The sequence below is a fragment of the Rhinoderma darwinii genome, chromosome 8, assembly GCF_050947455.1.
Source record: "Rhinoderma darwinii isolate aRhiDar2 chromosome 8, aRhiDar2.hap1, whole genome shotgun sequence".
Classification (NCBI taxonomy): Eukaryota; Metazoa; Chordata; class Amphibia; order Anura; family Rhinodermatidae; genus Rhinoderma; species Rhinoderma darwinii.
The window spans coordinates 81,196,511-81,224,293 of NC_134694.1; the positions used below are offsets into that span (position 1 = coordinate 81,196,511).

The 27,783-nt window shown below is 40.6% G+C and overlaps 1 protein-coding gene across 2 annotated transcripts in view; it reads left to right on the forward strand.

Annotated features, from left to right (window-relative positions):
• COL4A5 (collagen type IV alpha 5 chain) overlaps nt 1–27,783 on the forward strand; it is a 152,037-nt gene that overhangs the window by 5,800 nt on the left and 118,454 nt on the right. The window lies entirely within an intron of this gene.

Consider the following 27,783-nt stretch of genomic DNA (forward strand, 5'->3'; position numbering starts at 1 on the left):
GCAGTAAGTGATCAAGTCAAATTTAAAAACATTCAAAATTTAATAGACTTTGAGACTGTTTTGTTTCAGAAAATTCAATAAAGTTTATTGGTTATGAAAAAAAAAAAAAGACATTCAAAGGTGACAATAAGCAAATATGCACATGAAAAATATAGAAGAGGCGACAGAATCCAAAGTAGAATGTTTTTTTCTTAATCCAATAGTTCACATATTAAGCAAAGTTTTATCCTTGGGTTTAAGAAAGGTTCATGTATAGGCCCAAAACCTTAGCCCTGATATAATCTGTTTTTCAAGGCACATGGTCATCCACTTTTCAAGAACCACATTAGTTTTCTATTCAAAGCGTAAAATGCTGCTATTCCAGAACACTTATATCTGAAACATTGTAAATGGAATTTCAGTCACTTGTCACTTACTCCTCTGTAACTGACAGGTACGAGTATTATTACCTACTACAGTTGCCTGTAACTTCAGGTGAAGATAAATTTTTTAAAAAGAAATAGCCAATCAGGTACTTCCATTTCCAAATGCGTATTAACTGATAAAAACGGATTGGTTATTGCATCCCAGAAGAAATGGTGATGAAAGCCAATGAATTTATTAAAGACTGGATGTATGATCGGGGCTCCATTGAAAACACTGGGACAGATTGACTGGTGTTCCATACACCAGTCTTGGCTTACTGCTGCGCTGGAATAAGATGCAGCAGAATTATTAAGAGGAGTACGCCTCTTAATATATCTGTCACATCTTTACGCAGGCCGTGCGCCACAATTGTAGCAGAATGACCGCAGCCGTGCTCCATCCCCCATCTGACATAAAATAAAATAAAAATTTATACTCACCACACTGCTCCTCTTCGCTTCTTACCTCCGGGTTTTCTCAGACTCCTACTACCAGCTAAGGCGCATACAAGTCCTGACACCGAGCTCGATACAGGTGTGCAGAAATGGGATGCAGATAAAAGCTAGAGGTGCCTGATAAAGATTCCGCATTTGGTGTTTGCTGTAAAACTGTCCACTGATCATGGACGCCTAGCCATCTGCAAACAGTTTATTGACTTCTGCTTGGTTCACTAGGTGAGATTTAATAATGATAGTCTAGATTTACAATTTTTTGATGCATAATCAAGTTCATGGGAAAATCACTTTAACCTTTTTGTGCTTTATAGAAGACAAAGCCATGTAGTAGCCACTAGACGCTGGCATTTTTAGCACATTTATGTATCAGTTAAATTCTCACTACCCTTAAAATGCCATGTGCTAATTTAATGGTAGTGTGAACAGAGCCTTAGAAAACTGGGAGAGCAGTGTAACATAGTGATGATGGAATGAGAAACCTTTCCCTAAATATATGAGTAACAGAGACACCGCAATGAAATGACTCCATAGTTCCGACCATTTTTGACCCTCTGTCCACTGTAAAATTTACCATGGTTCATTGCCAGGTGAGATATAAATAAAAACTAGCACAAAGGAAACTAATGTTTCCTATAGTCACTATGCTGCCTGTAGCCTCAAAATACCTTCCTATCTGCAGATCTCGTAAGGTGTTTGTGAATGTCAGATTCTTAGAGATCATTTAAAATGACATGAAATTTGCCCTATATGCATGTTATAAGTTTTCCGTATTTTCATTTTAAAGGTCCAACATTCTGTACTAATTTCATAATTTATCTGTATAGAGGTCAGAGCTTAGTTTATTTTCTGACACAAAGCACAAAATCCCTTGCTTCCCTTCACACAGCTATAGAGATACATGATAAAATTCTGCCAGCCTGCAGCCGCCACTAGGCGGAGCTCACTGAAAATAAATGTATACAATTCCCCTTGAACTCAAGAATAAATCTTTCTGCAGTAAGCATATACGGTGTGTATATATATATATATATATATATATATATATATATATATATATATTTTATTTTTATTTTTTTTAACAATGAAAGTCAATGACAGATGTATACCACTGATGCCATATAGTTGCATGATTTTTGTATATTATTTTTTGAGTGTACATTATGTTATTTCTTGGAAAAACAAACACTTTATTGGCCATCTCAAGAATGGGGAACAGTAAATAGCCATTATACTTAAAGGTGCCAACAATTTTTGTGCTAAGGCGTGTTATAAGAAGAAATAACAAATCTCATTAATGCAATGAACAACTACAGCAGGTGTCCTCCAACATGAACATTCATTGACTTACACATGCTCTCAGTGCTCACACCTATTCATGTATTCAGGTGCGCTCATGTAATATCTGATTCATGTGTTCACTCATTCATTCTATTACACATCAACACATTCACCAATGTAACCACAGTCCCAGTTTATGTGCCCTCATGTTACCTTCTTTAAAGCGAATGTAAATCTAAAATATGTTTATATAGCAGGAGCTTTATCACACAAATGTATTGTTTTAAATATTCCTGTTGCTTATATCGCATCAACATATTCCACAGGACTGTACAGAGATTGTAAGCAATGCTGTTTCTAAAGTGTTTGAAATTAATCATGCCAATGGTTCCCTCTCACCCACATCTCCTTAAAGGCGGTATCTCAATAAGCAAAATATAAAAGGAGGCATGATGATCATCGGAGAGCTGCGGGTCCAGCTTCGCTAACCCCCGACAATGAGAACTGTAAAAGTGGCGTCTGGCTATACATGTCTAATGTGTATGGTCAACTTTAGACTACAATTGCTTTTGGAAAAAAAAAGTTGCATGCGAACACTTTGTAGATCATTCTCCATTATTTATTTCCTGTTACTTATATAGTGCCAAAATATTCCACAGCGCTGTACAGAGATTGTCATCATTCACATCAGTCCCTGTCCCCGCTAGGGCTCAAATCTTATAAGAAGCCAATTAACTTATCAGTATGTTTTTGATGTATGGGAAGAAAGTCACGCAAATATGGGAACATACAAACTCCATGTATATTTTTTCTGTGGTTGGATTTTTAACCCAGTGCTGCAAGGCAACAGTGCTAACCACTGAGCCACCATGCTGAAGATCAGATCTACTGGCTGAAGCTTTAGTTGACCTCCTTACAAGTCTTCATTACATTAGGTCCCTAGTTCGAGCCAATGTTGGAATAGCGGACTAGTTTCTGATGTAACCTTTTTGAGATCTGGTGATTGACTTGGCCATTGCAGAATATTCCACTTCTTTGCCTTAAAAAAAAACCTCCCGGTTTGCTCTCGCAGTATGTTTTGGGTCATTGTCCATCTGTACTGTGAAGAGATGTACAATCAACCTTGCTGCATTTGGTTGAATCAGAGCAGAGAGTATATCCCTGAACACTTCAGAATTCATCCGGCTGCTTCTGTCTTCAGTCACATCATCAATAAACACTAGTGACCCAGGGCATTTGGCGGCCATGCATGCCCATGCCATCACTCTGCCTCTACTATGTTTTACAGAGGATGTCTTGTGCTTTGGATCATGAGCCGTTCCAAGCTTTCTCCATACTTTCTTCCTCCCATCATTCTGGTACAGGTTGATCTTAGTTTCATCTGTCCAAAGAATGCTGTTCCAGAACTGGGCGGCTTCTTTAGATGTTGTTTGGCAAAGTGTAATCTGGACTTTCTATTTTTGAGGATGATTAATGGTTTGCACCTTGTGGTGAACCCTCTGTATTTGTTTTCCTGAAGTCTTCTCTTTATGGTAGACTTAGGTACTGATACACCTACTTCCAGGAGAGTGCTCTTCACTTGGGTAGATGTTGTGAAGGGTTTTTTCTTCACCTTGGAAAGGATTCTGCGATCATCCACCACTGTTGTCTTCTGTGGACGTCCAGGCCTTTTGAAGTTCACGAGATCACCAGTGCGCTCTTTTTTTTCAAGAATGTACCAAACTGTTGGTTTGGCCACTCCTAACATCTGTGCTATCACTCTGATGGATTTCTTAATTTTTTTCAGCCTAACGATGGTCTGTTTCACTTGCATTGAGAGCTCCTTTGACCTCATGTTGTTGGTTCATAGCAACAGCTTCCAAATGCAAATGCCACACCTGGAATCAACTCCAGACCTTTTACCTGCTTAATTGATGATGGATTTACGAGGGAATAGCCCATGCAGTCCATTAAATAGCTTTGGAGATAATTGTCCAATTACTTTTGGTCCCTTGAAAAAGAGGCAGCTACATATTAAAGAGCTGTAATTCCTAAACCCTTCCTCAAATTAGGATGTGAATACCGTCAAATTAAAGCGGAGAGTCTGCACTTTAAGCCCATATTGATTATATAACTGTATATTAATATGTTTTGGTAAACAGCTAAAATGCCAAAACTTGTGTCACTGTCCAAATAATTCTGGACCTAAGGGTATGTTCACACGTAGTGACAAATAACATCTGAAAATACGGAGCTGTTTTCAGGCAAAAACAGCTCTTTATTTTCAGACGTTTTTTTAACAACTCGCGTTTTTCGCAGCGTATTTTATGGACGTTATTCGAGCAATGGAGACAATGAAAAACGGCTCCAAAAACGTCCCAAGAAGTGACATGCACGTCTTTGACACGGGTGTCTTTTTACGCACCGTCTTTTGACAGCGACGCGTAAAATGGCACCTCGTGGGAACAGAACACCGTAAAACCCATTGAAAGCAATGGGCAGATGTTTGTAGGCGTAATGGAGCCGTTTTTCAGGCGTAATTCAAGGCGTAAAACGCCCGAATTACGTCTGAAAACAGTGCGTGTGAACATACCCTTACTGTAAGTCAGAAAATGTAGCGTTCCACATATTATGCCACCTGCTTCCTCAAATGCTTAAAGGGTGCTCTGGGATTCAATCCTTCTAAAAAGATGTGTAGCCAACTGATAAATACTCCAATTATGGCAGTCCTGCTTGCCAGAAATATGTTTTACATGTACATCACACAATCTTTTATAAAAGCATTTCCTTCCTGACCAACTTGTGAGACATTTACAAAATGCTGTGTGACCCTTAAGAAAAAATCGTGCGGATGCCTCCGTGTTTGCACCATTGCAGCAGAGATGAAAGTGTCTAACACATGATTCCCCACTGGGATCTCTGTCCGCTTTAAATGCAGCAGAGAAAGTGCCCATGACTGTCAGATACTAAGTCACATCCAAATGGGAGACTTTTGGGCATTGACCTTAAAGATTGATTTCAAAGACCCCATTGAATCCATAGTAAATATGAAAGCTTGTTTTCTTGTTTATTATGTTATAACATTGAGAATTAGTTCTATAAAGATCATATGACGTGTTTGTGCATTGTTGAGTATAGTATTTCGGGATATGTGGGCTTATTTTATGGTATGCAGATGGACAATGTACCTCCCTGTCTAGATTACATCTCTGTTATCAGGATACAAAATCACTGATGCGGGGAATCCTTTCCTGAAAAATTATCCTGAGCCTTTCACTTCACCTGAGACAAAAATTAAAATGGAATAACAGAAACTGGGAAACATATTAGGAAATATACAATTAACCATTTTGCTCCCACAGGCGGTATTTATCTAGCTTTGGATTACTCGGGCATGAATAGTTAAAAAGTGTACACATGTTTTCAATATTCTGTTTAATTATTGCCTAAAGTGGAGGCAAAAAGGATTTTGATGAGTGGAGTTCCAGACAGAGATTCCAAATTATTCCCCAAGCTCTATTTGGAATGAAAGTGGAACAATTACATGTAATACCCAAAGGAACTTATTGCAGGTTATAACTGTTGAATGTATCCTGGAAAATAGGAATCTTGGAGCAGCTGGTGTTTTAGTATAAAAAGAAATACCTAGTATGAAGATGACACACTTTGGTTCTTGGGTCTCATTTATTTGGGTCTCAAATAAAAACTTGCCTTGTTGCTTGTGGCTACCAATCAGAGCTTTACTATAATGGGGTCCGTCGAGGTTCCGTTATAGTTTCCTCTGCACTATTCTTGCCAACAAAATTTATGGAAGCCCTGACAAAAAGGTCAAACGCAGATAAGAACATATCCAGTACCTCTTCTGTGGCGCTATCTCCAGTTGCTACTCAATGGGGGAAATATATTAAGATTGATTAAGAGCACCCGAGTAAAATACGCCAAATTCATTAAGAGGCACACACCTATTAATAAATTAGGGCGTATCTCTGTCTGTCCGTGCGCCAGAAAGGGCGATCTATACCAGCTATGAGCCAGTTTCTGGCGTAAATTAGAGTGACTTTTCAATCCACGGTCAGCCACGCCCTCCCACTAAGCCGGTGTCAATTTGAAGAATTCTAAAAAAATTGTGCAAAAACATAGAAAACTGGCATAGAGTGCTTAATATATTCCCCTTATTGTCTTCATCAGACCGCCTGTCATTAGAAGATCCAATAGGGAGTATTTATTTATACACATGACCATATGGACCAGGACACCATGACAGTTAAAAATACCCTAATGGTTTCTCAGCTGAGTTTTAGATTAGAATTAGTTTAGACGTTAGTGTTTTTCTTTTGCAATACCATGTAATAGCATTTGTACTTTGTATTCTAAGGCCGGATTCAGACGAACGTGATTTGCGTCTGTGCAGCCCGCGTGGTTTTCAAGCGGCTTGCACGGACCTATACAAGTCTATGGGGGCATGCAGACAGTCCGTGAGTTTTGCTCAGCGTTAGTCCGCTGAAAAAAACTCACGACATGTTCTATATTTAGGCGTTTTTTGCGCATCACGCACCCATTGAAGTCAATGGGTGCGTGAAAATCACGCATGCCCCACGGAAGCACTTCCGTGGGACAAGCGTTATTCTCGCAATAACAGTAAAAGAATGAATGTAAACAGAAAAGCACCACGTGCTTTTCTGTTTACAAACATCCAAACGGAGTGTCATAAAGATAGCGGCTGTGCGAAAAGCACGCAGCCGAGCATCCATATGAACAGGGCACACGGAGCTGTCAAGTGCCTTTTGCGCACGTAAAACGCCAGGGTTTTTGCGTGCGCAAAACGCTCACGTTCGTCTGAATCCGGCCTAAGTCCTATATCAATCATCTTGCAGGAGATTTGACTCTGCTGCCCCAGAATTGTTGGCTTTGTTGCTTCCGTTGTGCAGAAGTGGAAAGTGCCATTAGTTTACCTTTTATCCCTGGGAGAAAACAACTATAGAATGTAATCAGACGTGATTACTAGAAAGAAGCGTTAATGAATTAAGGAAAACCATAGAGAACTTATAAAAATAGCGGAGGAATTATTATTGGCCAGCAGTTGAAGGCTTTAGTCCTAGTTGCTTTATATCACGGGCCATAAAGGAAAGCTAGTGGTGTAGCTCTCCCTCTAACTTTCATACCTGGTATTTTTTTGAGGAATGCAGCAAGCGGGAAGGTTATATCTCAGCACTGAATATTGTTGGCATGTTTGTTCATGCCTGAAAATGAACTAGCCTTGGAATGCATTACAGAATACATAAAGATTATAAAATCATACCAGCACTCTTGTGTATTCTTAAAGAGGCTCTTCTTTATTTAAGGGGGAGGAAAGAGTATATCTACACCAGGATGTTAAGTACCTCCAGTCTTGGCATAAAGGACCAGGGCATCTGAGGGCAGCACATACCTGGAACATATATTTCATCAGTTATGGTTTTACAATATCTAATTGCTCTTATTAGTAACCTGTATAGAGCTCCACCCAATCCCCCACTGACAATTATAATAGGGTATTGCAGAAAGAGAAATTCACATATGTTATTATTAGAAATAATTCTTTTAGTTGTGAGATCATCCCCATAACATCCAGGACTGCGGTTAATTGTATGTGTCAGTCCCAGCAGACCTGTGAACAGGCACCTTGTTTTACAACAGCCTGTATTCTGGAGTCCATAGACAGACTATGGAACCCTTTTGTTAGCGCTAACACTGCATAAGTCACTCCTGTATACTAACACAGTAACATGACATTTACATCACATTCCTTTACCTGGAGCAAAGTTGGTTGCCATAGCCCTGCTTCTAAATAGTCTTGCCAAGGCAGAGTGATTTGCTGGCACCCCCTTCCACCCAGCAAAATTGTACATCATTTTACTGACAATAATGCTGGCTGTATCCGTGATACTGTATATATGATAATAGCTCATATAAAACAGGAAAAAGACAGATCAGCTCACTAAAGTCTGCATTTTCCTGTTTTTTCTTTTACTTCAATTTATTTTCAAAATAGTATTTCTGTTCCATATTAACCATTTCTATAATGTTTAACCAGAGAATGTTTTTTAAAGGCGTTTAGGGGAACTGGTCGGTCAAGTGAGTTATTTCTTAGTAACATTTTAAATGACTGGGGCTGGTGAAACATTACAAGGAAGCAGCATTTTGTTTACGGTGAGCGGTCCAATCAATCCACGGGAATTTGGGGACATTTTTTAGTTATCTAGGGACGGTTTAGGCTGCCTATTAGATTGCACCTATGTTATGTGTAAATGAATTCTACCATCCTCGATAAGACAGCGATCTAATTTTCTGACATAATCAGACATGACTGAGAGATGGTATATGGAAGTTACATTATACAGTGGCTTACAATATTCTTCTAAGTTGCATGTTGAAGTGGTATTCTTATAATAGCATTTTATAAAATGTAAGTTAGGGGTCTCAAAAGATTACATTGGTGGAAATCTGGAAGATAATTCCGACCAATGGAATGAACAATTTTTAAGTCTTTAAACTTGCACAATTTTGTATATCTAGTGCATTGATGTTCCTTCTCTGTGTTATTTGTTCTGAACATAGATGTAACTTGAAACTCCTGGATCCCAATGCAAAATCAGTAACAGGGCCCCCACAACAACCATGTGCCATTTGAAATACTGGTGAATTTTTATGTGGCAGAGGAGCTGTGTTGCCAGGGAGATGTGCTGCCGACAACGAAAATATTTAACTTTTTTAAAACGATACGACCAGCAGATGATTGAGCATTTGCTCATTCATCTGTTGATCGCTGCCATGTTTACAAAGGGTAATTATCGGCAACGAGCGTTATATGAACGCTTGTCTACCCGATAATTGCCCAGTGTAAAACCCCCTTTACTGTGCTCCATGTCCGTGCATATCATGAAAACAGAAGTCAGACCCTATTTGGAGTCAAATCCCATTTGCAGATTGTGAATGAAGTGCCATACATTGAAGTCTATAGCCTTCAAGGAAGCAGCAGGAAATTTTTAATTCTTCCTGCAGCCATGCACTAGGTGTTACGATTGGTCTTGATGCTAATGGAAATTATTAAATATATATATATATATATATATATAAATGTGTGTGTGTGTCTATATATATATATATATATATATATATATATATACAAAACCGTTCAAAAGTTTAGGGTCACTTAGAAATTTCCTTATTTTTGAAAGAAAAGCACAGTTTTTTTCAATGAAGATAACATTAAAGAGGCTCTGTCACCAGATTTTGCAACCCCTATCTGCTATTGCAGCAGATCGGCGCTGCAATGTAGATTACAGTAACGTTTTTATTTTTAAAAAACAAGCATTTTTGGCCAAGTTATGACCATTTTTGTATTTATGCAAATGAGGCTTGCAAAAGTACAACTGGGCGTGTTTACAGTAAAAGTCCAAGTGGGCGTGTATTATGTGTGTTACATCGGGGCGTGTTTACTTCTTTTACTAGCTGGGCGTTCTGACGAGAAGTATCATCCACTTCTCTTCACAACGCCCAGCTTCTGACAGTGCAGACACACAGCGTGTTCTCGAGAGATCACGCTGTGACGTCACTCACTTCCTGCCCCAGGTCCTGCATCGTGTCGGCCACATCGGCACCAGAGGCTACAGTTGATTCTGCAGCAGCATCAGCGTTTGCAGGTAAGTAGCTACATCGACTTACCTGCAAACGCCGATGCTGCTGCAGAATCAACTGTAGCCTCTGGTGCCGATGTGTCCTCGCTCGTCCGACACGATGCAGGACCTGGGGCAGGAAGTGAGTGACGACACAGCGTGATCTCTCGAGAACACGCTGTCTGCACTGCCAGAAGCTGGGCGTTGTGAAGAGAAGTGGATGATACTTCTCGTCAGAAAGCCCAGCTAGTAAAAGTAGTAAACACGCCCAGATGTAACACACATAATACACGCCCAGTTGGACTTTTACTGTAAACACGCCCAGTTGGACTTTTGCAAGCCTCATTTGCATAAATACAAAAATGGTCATAACTTGGCCAAAAATGCTCGTTTTTTAAAAATAAAAACGTTACTGTGATCTACATTGCAGCGCCGATCTGCTGCAATAGCAGATAGGGGTTGCAAAATCTGGTGACAGAGCCTCTTTAAATTAATCAGAAATACACTCTATACATTGTTAATGTGCTAAATAACTATTCTAGCTGCAAACATCTGGTTTTTAATGCAATATCTACATAGGTGTATAGAGGCCCATTTCCAGCAACCATCACTCCAGTGTTCTAATGGTACATTGGGTTTGCTAACTGTTTTAGAAGGCTAATAGATGATTTGAAAACCCTTGTGCAATTATGTTAGCACCGCTGTAAACAGTTTTGCTGTTTAGAGGAGCTATAAAACTGACCTTCCTTTGAGCTAGTTGAGAATCTGGAGCATTACATTTGTGGGTTCGATTAAACTCTCAAAATGGCTAGAAAAAGAGAGCTTTCATGTGAAACTCGACAGTCTATTCTTGTTCTTAGAAATGAAGGCTATTCCATGCGAGAAATTGCCAAGAAACTGAAGATTTCCTACAACGGTGTGTACTACTCCCTTCAGAGGACAGCACACACAGGCTCTAACCAGAGTAGAAAGAGAAGTGGGAGGCCCCGCTGCACAACTGAGCAACAAGACAAGTACATTAGAGTCTCTAGTTTGAGAAATAGACGCCTCACAGGTCCTCAACTGGCAGCTTCATTAAATAGTACCCGCAAAACGCCAGTGTCAATGTCTACAGTGAAGAGGCGACTCCGGGATGCTGGCCTTCAGGGCAGAGTGGCAAAGAAAAAGCCATATCTGAGACTGGCTAATAAAAGGAAAAGATTAATATGGGCAAAAGCACACAGACATTTGACAGAGGAAGATTGGAAAAAAGTGTTATGGACAGACGAATCGAAGTTTGAGGTGTTTGGATCACACAGAAGAACATTTGTGAGACGCAGAACAACTGAAAAGATGCTGGAAGAGTGCCTGACGCCATCTGTCAAGCATGGTGGAGGTAATGTGATGGTCTGGTGTTGCTTTGGTGCCGGTAAAGTGGGAGATTTGTACAAGGTAAAAGGGATTTTGAATAAGGAAGGCTATCACTCCATTTTGCAACGCCATGCCATACCCTGAGGACAGCGCTTGATTGGAGCCAATTTTATCCTACAACAGGACAATGACCCAAAGCACACCTCCAAATTATGCAAGAACTATTTAGGGAAGAAGCAGGCAGCTGGTATTCTATCTGTAATGGAGTGGCCAGCGCAGTCACCAGATCTCAACCCCATAGAGCTGTTGTGGGATCAGCTTGACCGTATGGTACGCAAGAAGTGCCCATCAAGCCAATCCAACTTGTGGGAGGAGCTTCTGGAAGCATGGGGGTAAATTTCTCCCGATTGCCTCAGCAAATTAACAGCTAGAATGCCAAAGGTCTGCAATGCTGTAATTGCTGCAAATGGAGCATTCTTTGACGAAAGCAAAGTTTGAAGGAGAAAATTATAATTTCAACTAAAACTCATTATTTCTAACCTTGTCAATGTCTTGACTATATTTTCTAGTTATTTTGCAACTCATTTGATAAATTATAAGTGTGAGTTTTCATGGAAAACACAAAATTGTCTGGGTGACCCCAAACTTTTGAACGGTAGTGTGTGTATATATATATATATATATATATATATATATATATATATATATATGTGTGTGTGTGTGTGTGTGTGTGTGTGTATTTTGGGATTGTCTATTTAAGAAATGTCCTAATATATTCTGCAACTCGGTGTGAACAGGGCCTAAATGTTAGCTAATACAATTTATAACTCCGCAGACAAGGTTCCAAGGCAAGCAGTTATTTTTAGACTTGGGTCTAGTAAGTAATAGATCAAAGTATTTGTCTCTCATTTTGAGATTTTCTTGACATAACCCTATTATTTTGTAGGTATTTTTTCATCATAGTCAGATTCTTATACATATGGCAGATCTACGGATTGTTAAGCTCTATCTGGAGGTACTCTTAAATCGGTATGCATGTCTTATATTATTAAAAAAACAAAAAGCTGCAGTTAATATTAATGGAAAACCTAAGTATATTAGGCTTTCAAAATGTATTTGTCAGATTCAATTTAAACAGCAATTCCTCACACACTTCAGACGCGCGTCCCAGGACTGGAGCTGAGCTGCAGGTGATGACAGGCGAAGTTCGTAGCTGTTAAGCACTAGTTCATTTTCAGGCATCTGGGAGTTATAAAGCACATTTATTAGTAGAGAAAACATGAATGAAGAAACTCCCAGCACAGTGTTTTCATAGTATGGAAGAGCCCAGTGTGAAGTGGACGGCGCAGTTAATAAATACCACATGCTGTTTTATTACATCTGGAAATCGTTTTTGAAGAAAACCCCCGAGGTTCATGGCGGGAGGCCTGGGTAACATTTAAACAAAATCCGGATATCCTGAAAACTTGAACAGCATCAGCAGCTACGCTCCTCGTTGATCTTACTGATTTAGTGGGAAGTGTAGCTTGACAGTTATAAGCGGTTTTGTAAAGGATATTAAAGGAAAGCATTTACGCAGACACCAGTCAAGGATAATTGACTTATTCTGTCTTCCTAACCTTAGTCTACCATACTGATAAGAAAGAGTGTGCGTGTATAGATGAATTCTGAATGGTATTGAATAAGCCACCTAAAAGAAGAGAGCCTTTTACCTTTTTTACTTCTGGCAAGGACTACCCCATACTGTATATAGGGGTAATCCATCCTAGTCCTTCTCAATGCTAAAACTCATAGGCCTTGTTCACACAGTGCTAAAAAAAAAACGTCATGTAAACTTGTCAACTAGCGTTTTTGTAAACTACAAACTACAGGCGATTTTGCACGGTTTTTGTCGCGTTATTTGACGCATTTTGTGCACACTTTCAGCGCATTTTTTTGCTGCATAATCAGGACTCCCATTGACTGGGAATTAGGAGCGTTTTCGGTGTGTTTTACATGCCAAAGAATTTACCTAACGCTTCTTTTTTTACACGACATGTTTTTCAAACTCACGTGTAAAAAGAACGCGTCGTATGTACTAATGTACTTGATATCAATGGGAAGCTTGAACCAAGTGTTTTTGATGCGTCAGATACATGCCATGTGAACAGGGCCATACAGTGTATGGCTAGTCAGGCATAGAGTAGTTTTCTTTTTTTCTGTGTGGAATTTGAGTATTCAATATGTGACAACAATATGTAATACTGATAGGGCCTGTTCGAAATGCGTTTGCAGTTTAGATTCAGTGTATGCGCTAAGAAATGCTCCAGGTGCGTACACCAAATGTGACCCTAGACTTCTATGGGCCTGACGGATTCCAAAAGTGTCCTTTTGGGACCCACCCACCAGGATGGTATACGTTGTTATATATTTTCATTATTTTGCAATGACTATCTATTGACCTATAGGCTGTATGGCATATAGTTGCATCCGTCGGATGTATAAGTGGAGATCATTTTCCGACATATACGTCAAACGGATGCCTTAAACGCAATGGGAATAGACCCTAACAGTCTCCCCTCTTTTTTTTAATGTTTTATAAGTCAATGATCTGTCTTTATTGTATGTTCTTCAGTAGGTATATGTGATACTGCCACAAAAACTTGCCCATTCATGTTCATCTAACTTCCATACTACTGCCAAAGCTGTCCCATCATATGATACCTGCATCCAGCAAAGTTGGCCAGAGATTATTTTTTTTTCCTTTGTACACTGCCAATTTGTTTGTTTTTTTCGTTTTGGTTCTTGTGTAATTTTGGCAACTATCCATTTTTGTGTCGAGCAACAGTAGCTTACCTGCACGCTAACTTTACATTCCTTTATTTTGATGCATATTTGAGCTATGCGGGTATCTCTCATACATCACTACACAGCTCAATGAGTTGTTAAACAATACTATGAAACTATCTATAAAAATGATTTATCAGCAAGTTTGCACATATACCTGCTATCATTCTGTCGGGTGCATAGTTGCTGATGTAGATGATAAGTCACAATTACTTCATTTTCCGAAAAATCGCTATTTCCATGGCCAAGTTAGGCTAGGTTCACACTTTGTTCGAGCATTATGTTTGGCAGCGGTGTCTATGTGTAAAATGTCCTGCTGAACATACACACCCCAGACGTATTAATCTGTATGCCTACACGGTTGCACACATCTGCCATTGAATCCCATTCAGTCAATGCCAAATGTATACAACTGTCTAAGAATATAAAAAAAAATAAAAAAATGTATACAACTGTCTAAGAATATAAAAAATAAATAAAAAAATGTATACAACTGTCTAAGAATAAAAAAAAAAAGAATATACAGGGTGGGCAATTTATATGGATGCACCTAAATAAAATGGGAACGGTTGGTGATATTAACTTCCTGTTTGTGGCACATTAGTATATGGGAGGGGGGAAACTTTTCAAGCTGGGTGTTGAACATGGCGGCCATTTTGAAGTCGGCCATTTTGTATCCAACTTTAGTTTTTTCAATGGGAAGAGGGTCATGTGACACATCAAACTTATCCAGAATTTCACAAGAAAAACAATGGTGTGCTTGGTTTTAACGTTACTTTATTCTTTCATGAGTTATTTACAAGTTTCTGACCACTTATAAAATGTGTTCAAAGTGCTGCCCATTGTGTTGGATTGTCAATGCAACCCTCTTCTCCCACTCTTCACACACTGATAGCAACACCGCAGAAGAAATGCTAGCACAGGCTTCCAGTATCCGTAGTTTCAGTTGCTGCACATCTCGTATCTTCACAGCATAGACAATTGCCTTCAGATGACCCCAAAGATAAAAGTCTAAGGGGGTCAGATCGGGAGACCTAGGGGGGCCATTCAACTGGCCCACGACGACCAATCCACTTTCCAGGAAACTGTTCATCTAGGAATGCTCGGACCTGACACCCATAATGACATAAATAACTCATGAAAGAATAAAGTAACGTAAAAACCAAGCACACCATTGTTTTTCTTGTGAAATTCTCGATAAGTTTGATGTGTCACATGACCCTCTTCCCATTGAAAAAACTAAAGTTGGATACAAAATGTCCAACTTCAAAATGGCCGCCATGGTCAACACCCAGCTTGAAAAGTTTCCCCCTCCCATATACTAATGTGCCACAAGCAGGAAGTTAATATCACCAACCATTCCCATTTTATTTAGGTGCATCCATATAAATGGCCCACCCTGTAGTTGCATACATCTGGGGTGTGCATCCAATTTTCGTGCCTTATAGGAGTAGGGGAAAATAGTGCAGCGCCATTCCCTTTGGATACATAAATTAAGCGTGTGAATATGGTGATAGAATAAGTATATTCCGTAGATGAGTTTATTTAATAGATGTTGCTAAATAAAACAAAGCTACAAACTTCCTTGGCGGCAATAGCAAAAAAAAAAAAAATTGTATTGAAACAGTTGTGGCAAAGGTAGATTAATGTAAACTGGTCAACATTACAATCTTGGCATAGATTTAACTAATTATAGTTTATGGGTACGTTAGACATGTATAAACAGAATGTAGTGACCAGACGTGGTGTAAATCTGTCCTTACCCTAACATGCTTATAGCAAGTGCAGTAAAGACATGTGGAATCTGAAGCATATGAGTTGCAGTAGAGTCCTACAGACTTCTATGGATGGAGATTGTATGTAGCTGTAATCCGCCTGCCTGTGTGCATGATGCCTGAGGCTCAGATTGTTAGTTGTCTGTATTACCATATTATATCATATCATTTGCTCATTACTATGTCTTTGCTGTCCTCTCAAGATTTGAATGTATTCAGGGATTTCCTCTTATGTTTTATCATTTCAGGCCCTACTGTGTGCACTTACAATAAAGCTCCCCTAGAGCCTTGTAAACGGTGAATCTGAAGTTTTACAATCTATAAAAACAAAGCTTACTGCCACTTTGTCAAAGCTTTAATGTGTTTGTTTTTGATTGTTACAAAGTCATATAATGGACCATGAAATTTAAAATACTAATAAGCAGGGATTTCTGATAAAAAGGCATGGGCTATATTATGTATTTAACCTGATTTATTTGTCTTTAGTAATAAAAACTAAGCCTTCTGAATAGCTGAATGCTCTTAAACATGCATTTTGGGAAAAGCATGCTCTGACCATTCCCACAGTGGACATCAGTACAGTACCCTGCATTCAGATGTACCCTGCAGTGCTTGTCTGTAATGCATCTTGACAGCTCACTGTCTGCACTTTACTGTGGATGTCACTGCAGCCTCTCAAAAAGATCAGTCATTCCCAACTAGCATGTCCCTCTCAGAAGCTATTTGGTATCCTGGGAACCAGGGGGAGCCTAAGGGTCAGTTCACACTGAGGTTTTTTTTTACGCGGAAACCGCGTCGGAAAATACACCAAAAATGGCTCCTATTTATTTGAATTGAAGGCGAAGGCGTTTTTTTCCCGCAAGCCGTTTTTTCGGGAAAAAGAAGGGACATGTCCTATCTTAAGGCGTTTACGCTTCTCACCTCCCATTGACATCAATGGGAGGCAGAAGACGCGTATTTCGAGGCATTTTTTGCCCGCGGCGCTCAATGGCCGCGGGCGAAAAGCGCAGCGAAAATCGGTGTGCAGGCAGAGCAAAATCTGCCTCAAACTTCCAAACTGAATTTTGAGGCAGATTTTCTGCCTGCAAAAAAACTCAGTGTGAACCCAGCCTTATACTGATAAATAATAATAATCATAATGATAATATTTATTCCTTTATCATTCAAATAAGGCTTCGTTCACATCTGTGACGGGACTCCGTTCATGGGTTTCTGAGCTTTCCGTCAGGGGAAACCGTGAACGGAATCCAAACTGAAACAAAAGGAGACTGTAGGTTTCCGTTTGTCTTACCATTCCTTTCAATGGTGACGAATCCGGTGCAAATGGTTTCCGTTTGTCACTGTTGTGTAAGGGTTCTCCTGGACTTAAACACATGGCCTATCCTTAGGACAGGCCGTCAGTGTATAACTAGTGGTGGTCTGACCCCCAGGACCCCCCAGCCGATCAGTACAATGAAATGGGTCGTGGTGCTGGTGTACATACGAGTGTGACTGTGTCTGGCCCCTTGAATGGGACTGAGCTGTAGTACCAGGCACAGTCACCCATATGTGCCGGTGTAATCGATTGAAGAGAACAAGCACTAGAGAACCCCTTTAATAGGAAAATAAATTGTGAGTGATTCCCTAATATACATATGCTATGTTACCTGAATTTTTCCTTGCATCATTTGCAGACAGGAGTGTTTTGTGTAATGGAGAAACCTCATTTTGTGTGCTGCTTTCCCAGATTTATATTAGGGATTGCTCATCTTAGGACCATAGCTCCAAAGTTGCTGCTATACATTAAAGGGGTTTTCTAGGGAGACCAAATTTCTTCTATGGACAGTGCACGAGCACAGAGTTTTCTGAAAGGACACAAAGAAAATGGGGTGGGCATTGAAGCCTAATCAAAGTATGAACAGGGCGGGCATTGAGGAGGCTGTGGAACAATAGGATGCCTCAAACCTGGATCTACGTCAGAAGTCCCATATTTGAGGCATCCTATTGGATCACTGCCTCCTCAATGCCAGCGCCGTTCATTCTCTGGTTATGTTTCAGTACCGGCACCATTTACTTTGCTTTCATGCTATTCCTAAGTGGTCGTACGCTGGCCGCCCATGAAAAGGGCGAGCAGTGCATGAGCACGGAGGAATAGCATGAAAGCGAAGTAAATGGTGCCGCATTGAAAGATAAGCAGAGAATGAACGGAGCTGGTATTGAGGCTGTGGACCAATAGGATGCCTCAAACCTGGGTCTACATCCGAAGTCCCGGGTTTGAGGCATCCTATTGGATCACAGCCTCTATGCCCACGCCAATTCTCTGCTTATGCTTCAATGACAGACCTGTGTCGATACTCATTGAGGTATCGACACAGGTCTGTCTGCATAATAACGCTCGCGCATGAGCGTGTGTCAAAGTAAAAAAACACATGAATGAAAAGCAGAACTTCTGGCCGGCCAGAGGTAGGGGGAATAGGAACAAATGTGTTCGGATTTTTGACACAATTTATATAAGGAAGTTAATTTAGTCATAGAGTATAAGTACAAAAATTTTATATCCCTGGAAAACCCCCGTTAATGTAACCATGGACATAAAGATAATTCTGCCAATTTGATCGCAACTTAGTGGTCTGAGCAAAAACCATTTATGTTTGAGGTGACAATCCAGTTGTTATAGACCAGTGAAAATACGGATCTCAGCTTTATACTGATGTCATATAAACCCTCCAATACTGTAGTCAAATATTTTTTGAACAATACATTTGATTCTGATTTTATTGTCAAGAGGTCTCCCTTTAGACCTGCTTCTGTATATTTTCTATTGCTTACTTATCACATTTGTTTTGTGGTTGAAGGAGTGGAATGTGATCCTTTCCTTCACACAGTTCAGTCCTCTAAGCAGCAAAGGTCCTAATTTCACTTAATTGCAAGATCATATGCAAGGGGCTTTGCAGGCCAGTCTGTGTTAGATGATCTCTGACCTCTACGGGTCACTAGTCACCAACTATAAGTTTCTCTCAGGAAACAATATATGCTCAGACAATCAATTTTTCTCAGGGCTTTACATAACATATTGGTTTATAAAACCTATTGTTTTATGCTGTGCTAGACTTAGGGCACATTCAGACGTGGCAGAATTGCTGTGGAATTCCGCTGCGGACAGTCCGCAGTGGAAATCCTTAGCAGACAGTTTGTCCATTGGTTTCCACACATTTTTAGTTATCTTCGTGCAGACGTTGCGGAAAACTCCGCTGCGGAGCCGAATTTTCGCCCCGCAGCATGCATAGTCTGTTGCTGAGAAGCTGAATTTCACTGCGTATTTCAGCCTTTGCAATGCAAAAACTGAAATCTGTGACAAGTCCGCTGTGTTTTCTGCAACGTCTGAATTACCTGTCAAATATGCAAATGTTGGTGCAGATTCGTTGCATAATTGCCCCAAATCTGCACCAACATTTGCAGCGGAAAAATTCTGCCATGTCCGAACATGCCCTTAAGGAGATTGACAATGTGGCCTTACCCGTAGAGCATCACAATTGCAAAGTGCTTCAAAATTACTATAGACATGATGGCTTTCTATACTATGTGACTAGTAGTGAAATCTGGTGACAGATCCTGTTTAAAGGGAATGTGTCGCTAGAAATTATTTTTATTTTTTTTAGTTAAACAGTTAGTGTATACATGCATAGACATTGTTATAATTTTTTTAAATTTTTTCACAAGTCAGGAAATATTATAAATTAGATTCTAATTTATAACATTTCCCTGTGCTGGTCACTAGAGGGAGCAATTCCCAAAATTGCAGCATTGGCATGTGGTAAAGCAACCACATTGCTTTATGCTGCAAATTTGGTGTAAACACACACGCTCTAGTGAGCTCACAGAATCCCCCCTCCCTTATCTAGTGCCAGGAGAAAGGAGGAGATTGAATGTTCAAGCCTCCTACACTGTGTGTCGCCATTTTTTTAGCGAATACACAGTGTAGGAGGATTACATACAGTGGTAATCACACAGTAAAACACGAACAAACACTGACATAACTTACCTGCTCCTGCCGCCGCCGCTCCCTCCGGTCCGTCCGCTCCGTCTGCTCCCTCCGCTCCTAGTGCTTGCTTCAGAACACATGTCCGGAAGCCGCGACCGGAAGTAGTAATCTTACTGTCCAGCCGCGGCTTCCGGTCCACAAGAAAATGGTGCCGGATGTCGCTCGGCCGAAGACCTTCCATTTGGACTGTGTGGGAGCGGCGCATGCGCCGTTCCCACACAGACGGCGTACAGCATAGTGAATGGAACGGCTCTCGTTCGCATTCTCTATGGGGCTGTATGTGCCGTATTCCATGTCTGTATGTGTCGTTAATCGACACATGCAGAGATGAAAAAAAAATGGCAGCCCCAATAGAGAAGAAAAAGTTTGAAAAAAAAAAGTAAAACACAAATAAATATTTTTTTTTAATAAAACACTAAAAGCAAATTGATCTAAAAAATTTTTTTTCGCGACACCCTTCGTTTAAATGAGTTTTATTGATCCTGAATCATAATTTGCTTCAATTGCAATGGAAGAGACTAGTCATTTTATGGGTCCATACTCTAGCTCTGAATGTATCCAGAGGTACACATAGGTTTTGTTTGTCATTGATTCCCATGCTCCAATGCATGCTATGTTGCTGAGGTATTCTCACAGAGAAACTATACCCTGGAGTGACCCTGCATACAACCGTACAATCTCATACCTTCCAATGTTCCACGTTCATTAAGAGGGGCAAATATTTTTTACTTTAAGCCACACCTCTTACTCCACCCAATCATCATCCAACCCATGTCCATACACACTCAGTTCTGTTTGTGCCCCAACATAGTATCATGCCCACAGACTACTATCCCATAGTATCATGCCCTATAGTGCCCCATACAGTATCCTGCTTTCAGAGTGCCCACTACATAATATCGTGCCCCCCACACTGTAAAATACCCCCATACCCACACATAATAATACCCTTAGTTCCTCCCCACACATAATAATGCCCCATAGTCCCCAAACACAGTAAAATGCCCCCATAGGGCCTCCCCATACAGCATAACATCCCCATAGTGCCCCCCCACAGTATAATGGCTGCATATTGCCTCCCAACAGTATAATGCCCCCAAAGTACCCCAACACACATTGTAATGCCCCAAGTGTATCCCCATACATAATGCCCCCCATAGTGCACCCACTCAGTATAATGCTCCCATAGTCACTCCTTACATATTATAATGCCCCAGAGTGCCCTCACTCAGTGTAATGCCCCCATAGTGCCTCTCCACAGTATAATACCCCGATAGTCCCTTCCCACACATTATTATGCCACCGTAGAGTCTCTTACATAATATAATGCCCCCATATTGACTAACCAAACAATGTAATACCTCTATAGTGCCCCCACACAGCATAATGCCCCCATAGTACCCTCATACACAGTATAGTGTCCCCTTTAGTGCTCCCCACAGTATAATGCCTCCATGAGGTCACTGTATCATGCCTTTCTGCACACGGCAGGTGTCACATAGTAAATTGTGGAGCAGGGAGCTCACGGCTCCCTACTCCACCATTAGGTTGAGCTGTATTTGCGTCCTGAGAATACAGGTAAAGTTGAAACCAGGACATGCCATCGGACATTAAGAGAGCGCCCGGAATCCGGTACTGTCCCACTGGATCTGGGACGGTTGGGAGGGATGCAATTTCTGTACATTGTTGTGTGCATTGGCTAATTAAAGCATATTTTTCTGTTGCACCAATGTTGTTGAACAGTAAAACCTAAAAAAAATCCAAGAGAGTAAAAAAGTTATCCAAGATATAAAAAAAATCAAAAAACATACCTGAATTCCACTTAGTGCTAACCACTGATGCCCCATGTGTTTGTAATTTATTTAAAATTTTCATGAACTCACTGATTACTTCTGGCACCGATGTTTACAAGCTTTGCTGCTGAAAATTGGGTGGTCCCGTGGTGGCAGTGAAAACTACAATTCCCATGAACACTCTAGTGCCCATTGTTCATATATAGCGGCACCCTCGCTCTTTCTGTTCAGCGCAGTGGGCGTTTTTTGCAGGGAAGCCTATGGGCGCATGCTCTTTTTCTTCCGTTCCGTGGGAGCATCTTTCAGAGGAGTTTTTGGTCACATTATCAGTGACATTTCATATTCTGGACAGTGTGAGAGCTAAGAGGACACACATGACCAGAATACTAAATGTCACTAACCCTGGGAGTATACAGCACCAGCAGAGTCATGTGACCGCTTTTCAGAGCGGCAAAGGGCGGCATATATATAAGAGACAGCTTATTAGGAAGTAGCTTGGAAAATCTGTAGCGTATAACAGTAGCAGCAAAGTGGATGAAATTTTAACGAATCTCATCCACACACTGCGGAAAAAATAAGCAGAAAAGTAGTGCGGAAATTAGCTTGCGGTGCAGATTCTCAATCTGCAGAGTGTCAATTTGGGTATGTTCACACGGCCTATTTACGGACGTAATTCGGGCGTTTTTGCCCCGAATTACGTCCGAAAATAGCGCCTCAATAGCGCTGACAAACATCTGCCCATTGAAAGCAATGGGCAGACGTTTGTCTGTTCACACGAGGCGTATATTTACGCGCCGCTGTCAAATGACGGCGCGTAAATAGACGCCCGCGTCAAAGAAGTGACCTGTCACTTCTTTGGCCGTAATTGGAGCCGTTATTCATTGACTCCAATGAATAGCAGCGCCAATTACGCCCGTAATTGACGCGGCGTTCAAGCGCCTGCACATGCCGTTACGGCTGAAATTACGGGGATGTTTTCAGGCTGAAACATCCCCGTAATTTCAGCCGTTACGGACCCCCGCCGTGTGAACATACCCTTTGTCTTGCGAAAGCGCTACGGAATTTCCGCACAAAAAATAAGGTTGGAAATTCCGCCATGTTTACGCTGTGTGTGGATACCTCGCACTGTGCATTAGCCTGGGTTTAGTAGGAAGTATTTCTCAGGTCAGTATCCTCTCAGATAAATAGAGTTATTTCACCCGAAATCAGCTATTCAAACATTTCATTTGCTGCCTATGTGTGGAAGAAGGTACTATTTTCTTACATGCAAGTCATCCTATTCTTTTTTTTTTTTTTTTTCATCTACCCTGAAGGTAATACAAGTCATACAAACATAGATAATAGGAAATAAAAAAGTTTGTATAATTTAAATAAACAACTTGCATGCACTTCTTTCTTATCATCCAATGCAATCAGCTACACTACGTGTCAGGTAGAATTGGAGAGATCCTCAGGCTCTCTTGGAAAACTTTCTCTGATTCTTCAAATGAAAACTAGCAAAATGTAAAAAATGTTCCTGGGAGAGACGCATTCCTGTGAGGCTTGTGATTGACTAGTATGAGAAGTATTCATGCCCTGAGGACACCTTTCACAGCGCTCATCCTTCTCCGCTCATACGACTTGTCATTACATTACACGGGGCTGGCCCTAGACATGATACTGCATTCTATAAGTGTCCAAACCACCTGTGTCACTGTGAAAGGGCTGTGCTGGGATCACGTCAGCTTCTTGGACTAGTGAACAGCTGCATTGCATTGTGGGTACTAATCAAGTAATAATCAAATAAGGCTGTAATGTAAAAATATAAGAGCACATAAGCCAAACTTTTTACATATAGTACAGTTTATGCATAGATTTGATCTATATATAAAGTTGAGTAGCTTTTAAAATATATTTCTTCTATGTCAGGACAATTCTATAATATATTGGGGAATAAATATTATCACTGTCATAAAACTAGAGCATGCAGGCAGAAAATGCACCAAATTGATCACAGTGGTGCACGCTGTATGATAAATATGGCGCATCTTGCTAGAGTTGTCAGATGCTTTTGTCATCCTTATACCTCTTATTCGGCTTACTTTAGACCAATATTTTGCGCCAAACATTTTAAGCCAGGCCTCATTTTGCTAAACCACACTCCCTTTTCTGGGCACTTTTTAAAACTGTCTATTGAGACAAAAAAATTGTCTGAAACATAATAAATCTGGTGCAAAACATGTAGGCCAGTTTTTTGGTGCAAATTGAGCCCGAATTTTGGCGCATTTAGCTTAGTTCATCTCCCGCATTGATAAAGCATGGCATCATTTTTTTGTGATAGATACATACAGAATCCAGCAGGATATACTTCCATATGCCATGTGTACAGAAGGGCCCCATAGAAATCTATCGGCTTCCCACAACTCAGAGGTTACAGGAGCCATAATACAGAAATGTGTATGAGCACACACAGGACAATCTGCACTTAATCTGCCCGCTATTCCTGTAGTTTCACTATTGAGAGCTTGTCAGGAAAGGGGCATATATGCCAAGATTTTTAAAACAAGGAGAAATATTTTTTATTTGATAAAACGAATTCCCTCTATTGCAAATATTTATGTGCACTGCTCTACCTGTATTTCCTTCTTTGAGCAATACCTTATAAATTTACAGCAGGTTCTGATAATTGTGAATATATTTCCATCAGTAGTAGCTGATTATTTAGCGATCATCTGTAATGGACTGTACTTTAAAAGCTCAGGATGCGTCACAAGTGTCCATTTTTTATTAGGAGCTCTAAAGGTGAATATAATAGAAATAATCTTGTGGCTAAACACTGTACTTGTTTGCAATCTAGATATAAATGGAGAGAAGGGGCTCCCTCTAGTGTTCACCCTTGGCTGTTACAGGCATTGTTGTCTTTTGGGCACATCATGCTTTCTTTAGTTTCACAAAGTTTTATTGAAAGAAAGGTTTTTCATTGATCAGTTACATGTATTCTCGCTGCCATACATATGTATTGTGTCAATTTGTGAGCTTGAGCCCTCAATTTGGGAGGTTTGTTTCAAAATAGGAGCACTATATCAGATGTAGGGAACGAGGTCTCCAGAATTTCGCAAAGCATTCAAAGTATTTGGATCCAAAAACTCTTCACCATAGTGCATGTCCACCAGATGTGCAGACGTGTGCCAATAGATTGGCAGCCACTAAAGCAGGAAGGGGAGATGGAGGGGTAGAGGGCATATAAATGAGATGGGACCATATACATCGATCGGTTATAACATTAAAACCAATTATAGGTGAAGTGAATGACATTGATTATTTACAATGGCACCTGACAAGGACTAGGATATAATAGGGAGCAAGTGAACAGACCGTTCTTGAAGCTGATGTGTTGGTAGCAGGAAAAATGGGCAAACGTAAGGATCTGAGCGACTGAGACAAGGGCCAAATTGTGATAGGTAGACGACTGGGTCAGAGCATCTTCAAAACGGTAGGTCTTGTGGGGTGTTCCCAGTATGCAGAGGTTAGCACCTACCAAATGTGATTCAAGGAAGAAAAACTAGTGAACCGGCAACAGGATCATAGGCGTCCAAGGCTCATTGATGCGCATTGCGAACAAAGGCTAACCTGTCTGGTCCGATCACAGACGAGCTACTGTAGCACAAATTGCTGAAGAAGTTAATGCTGGCTATGATAGAAAGGTGTTAGGGTATGTGTACACGGCCTATTTTCAGCCGTTTTTCGGGCCGTAAACGGCCGAAAAATCGGAAACAGAACGCCTCCAAACATCTGCCCATTGATTTCAAAGGGAAAAGGGCGTTCTGTTCCGATGGAGCAGTACACTTCTTGGGATATAATTGGAGCCGTTTTCCATAGACTCTATTGAAAAAAGCTCCAAAAACGGCTGTAAAAAACGCTGCGAAAAACGCCACGGAAATCACGAGTGGCACAAAAAATGTCTGAAAACCAGGAGCTGTTTTCTCTTGAAAACAGCTCCGTATTTTGAGACTTTTTTGACCCTGCGTGTGAACATACCCTTAGAAGACGACACAGTGCATCACAGCTTGCTGTGTTTACGGCTGCGCAGCCACAGACTGGTCACAGTGTTCTTACTGACCACTGTCCACTGCTGAAAAAAGGTGGCCTGGTCTTCTTAATCAGATTTTACATTATGTGGACTGCTGGTGCATTTGCGTCGCCTACCTGGGGTAGAGAAAGGTGTTTGAAAACACAGTGCATCACCGCTTCTTGCTTTGGGGCTGCGTAGCCACAGACTGGTGATGCCTATGCTGACCTCAGTCCACCACCGAAAGTGCCTACTACGGGCATCCGACCATCAGAACTGGACCATGGAGCAATGAAAGAAGGTGGCTAAGTCTGATGAATCTTGTTTTCTTCTACATCATGATGTGAATGGCTAGTGTGTGTGTGTGTGTGTGTGTGTGTGTGTGTGTGTGAGTGTGTGTGGCTTACCTAGGAAGAGATGGCACCAGGTTGCACTATGGGAAGAAGGCAAGCTGTCGGAGGCAGTGTGATTCTTTGGGCAATGTTCTGCTGGGAAACCTTTGGACCTGGCATTAATGTGGATGTTACTTTGATACGTACCACCTACCTAAACATTGTTCGAGGCCAAGGACACCCCTTCATCACAACAGTATGCCCTAATGGCAGTGGCCTCTTTCAGTAGGATAATTCGCGCTACCACACTAGAACAATTTTTCAGGAATGGATTGAGGAACATGACAAAGAGTTCAAGGTGTTGACTTGGTCTCCAAACTCCCCAGATCGCCTTCTGTTCAAACATCTGTAGGATGTGCCTGAAAAATAAGTCCAATCCATGGAGTTCTCACCTCGCAATTTACAGGATCTGCTGCTAACGTCTTGGTGCCAGATACAACAGGACACCTTCAGAGGTCCTGTGGAGTCCATGCCTCAACAGTTCAGAGCTGTCTTGGTGGCACGAGTGGGACCTACACAATATTAGGCAGGTGTTTTTAATAATATGGCTGATCGGTGTTTGCCCTATTGAGTATCCTAAGGGATGTTTCTGCCAGGTTAATTTGATGTCTGCCCTTGGATATTATTGTGCAGCAATGATGTCATCTGGGTAAAGAGAGTACCATTGAGATTCTGTTTACAATTGCGCATAAGAACCGAGTACAAGAAGGATATAATCTCTTTCTCCAAATGGTCAATGTGACACTGGGGTTGGTAGGTAGAGGTGTTTGACAATTGTCTAGTAGGTGTGAGCTAAGAATTTAGGTAATGAAAGATCTGTGCTTGCCGTAGCGATTCCATCGGAGGTGGCAGGTAGTTTTCCACACATTGATGTTGGGTGATTAGTTGCTTCCCAGAGGTGACATTGTGAAGCCTGATGAGGCTATTAGTTGTCCTATTAGGCACAACATGCTTTCTTGATGATTTTTTGTATCTTCTTTTTTTGGCTATGACAAAAACACAAGGTTACAAGATCTAATGGAATAACATTTACTAGTAAATAGTGCAGTAAGAAAAAAAAATCATCTAATGGTAGTGTGTTCAGGCTGACTGAAATCATGAGATTCTGGGGATCATGAACTTACACTAAGTAGTCCAATGTCACAGATAACAATAGATACAACTTGAACTTTCCGGTTCAAAGTCTGTGTCGTTCTCAGTCAATGATTTACACATGAAACCATTTATACCATACAATAGTGTGGTGGGAAACAGAGCCCCTGTTAATCTCCAACTGGAGCTATTAAAAACATTTTTTCTCTATTTTTAAAGAATGAAGTAGTGAGAATTTACGGCTTCAATTTACAGTTTTACGTATGTGCTTAGCGTTTTACAGGATTTGTCTTCCTTAAACAAACAAAAAGGGTATATATATATTCAAGTTGTGTTTTAAAAGAAGGCAATAATAAAATTATATTATATCCACCATCAAACACAGCAGCCGGGGTCATGTACTTTTTCAGTGCTAAATTATTCCATCCTAATTATTTTCTACGGATAAAATAATGAAGTAGACCATAACTTGCTAAGTGAAGAACATTTTCCCCTAAACCAATAAAATCACAAATATAACGGATGTGAAGGGAAAAATGGATTGAATTTCTAAATAACAATTTCAAACAACAGATGCTAATCTAATAGTATACCTCATATGTATCAACTTTACGTACTGTTAAAATGTAGTCATTTTATCCATGAAAATGTTGTGTGAAGTTACAGCCACTAGGTTTCTCCCTTCCTGTAATTTGCTGTCCACCCCATATTGTC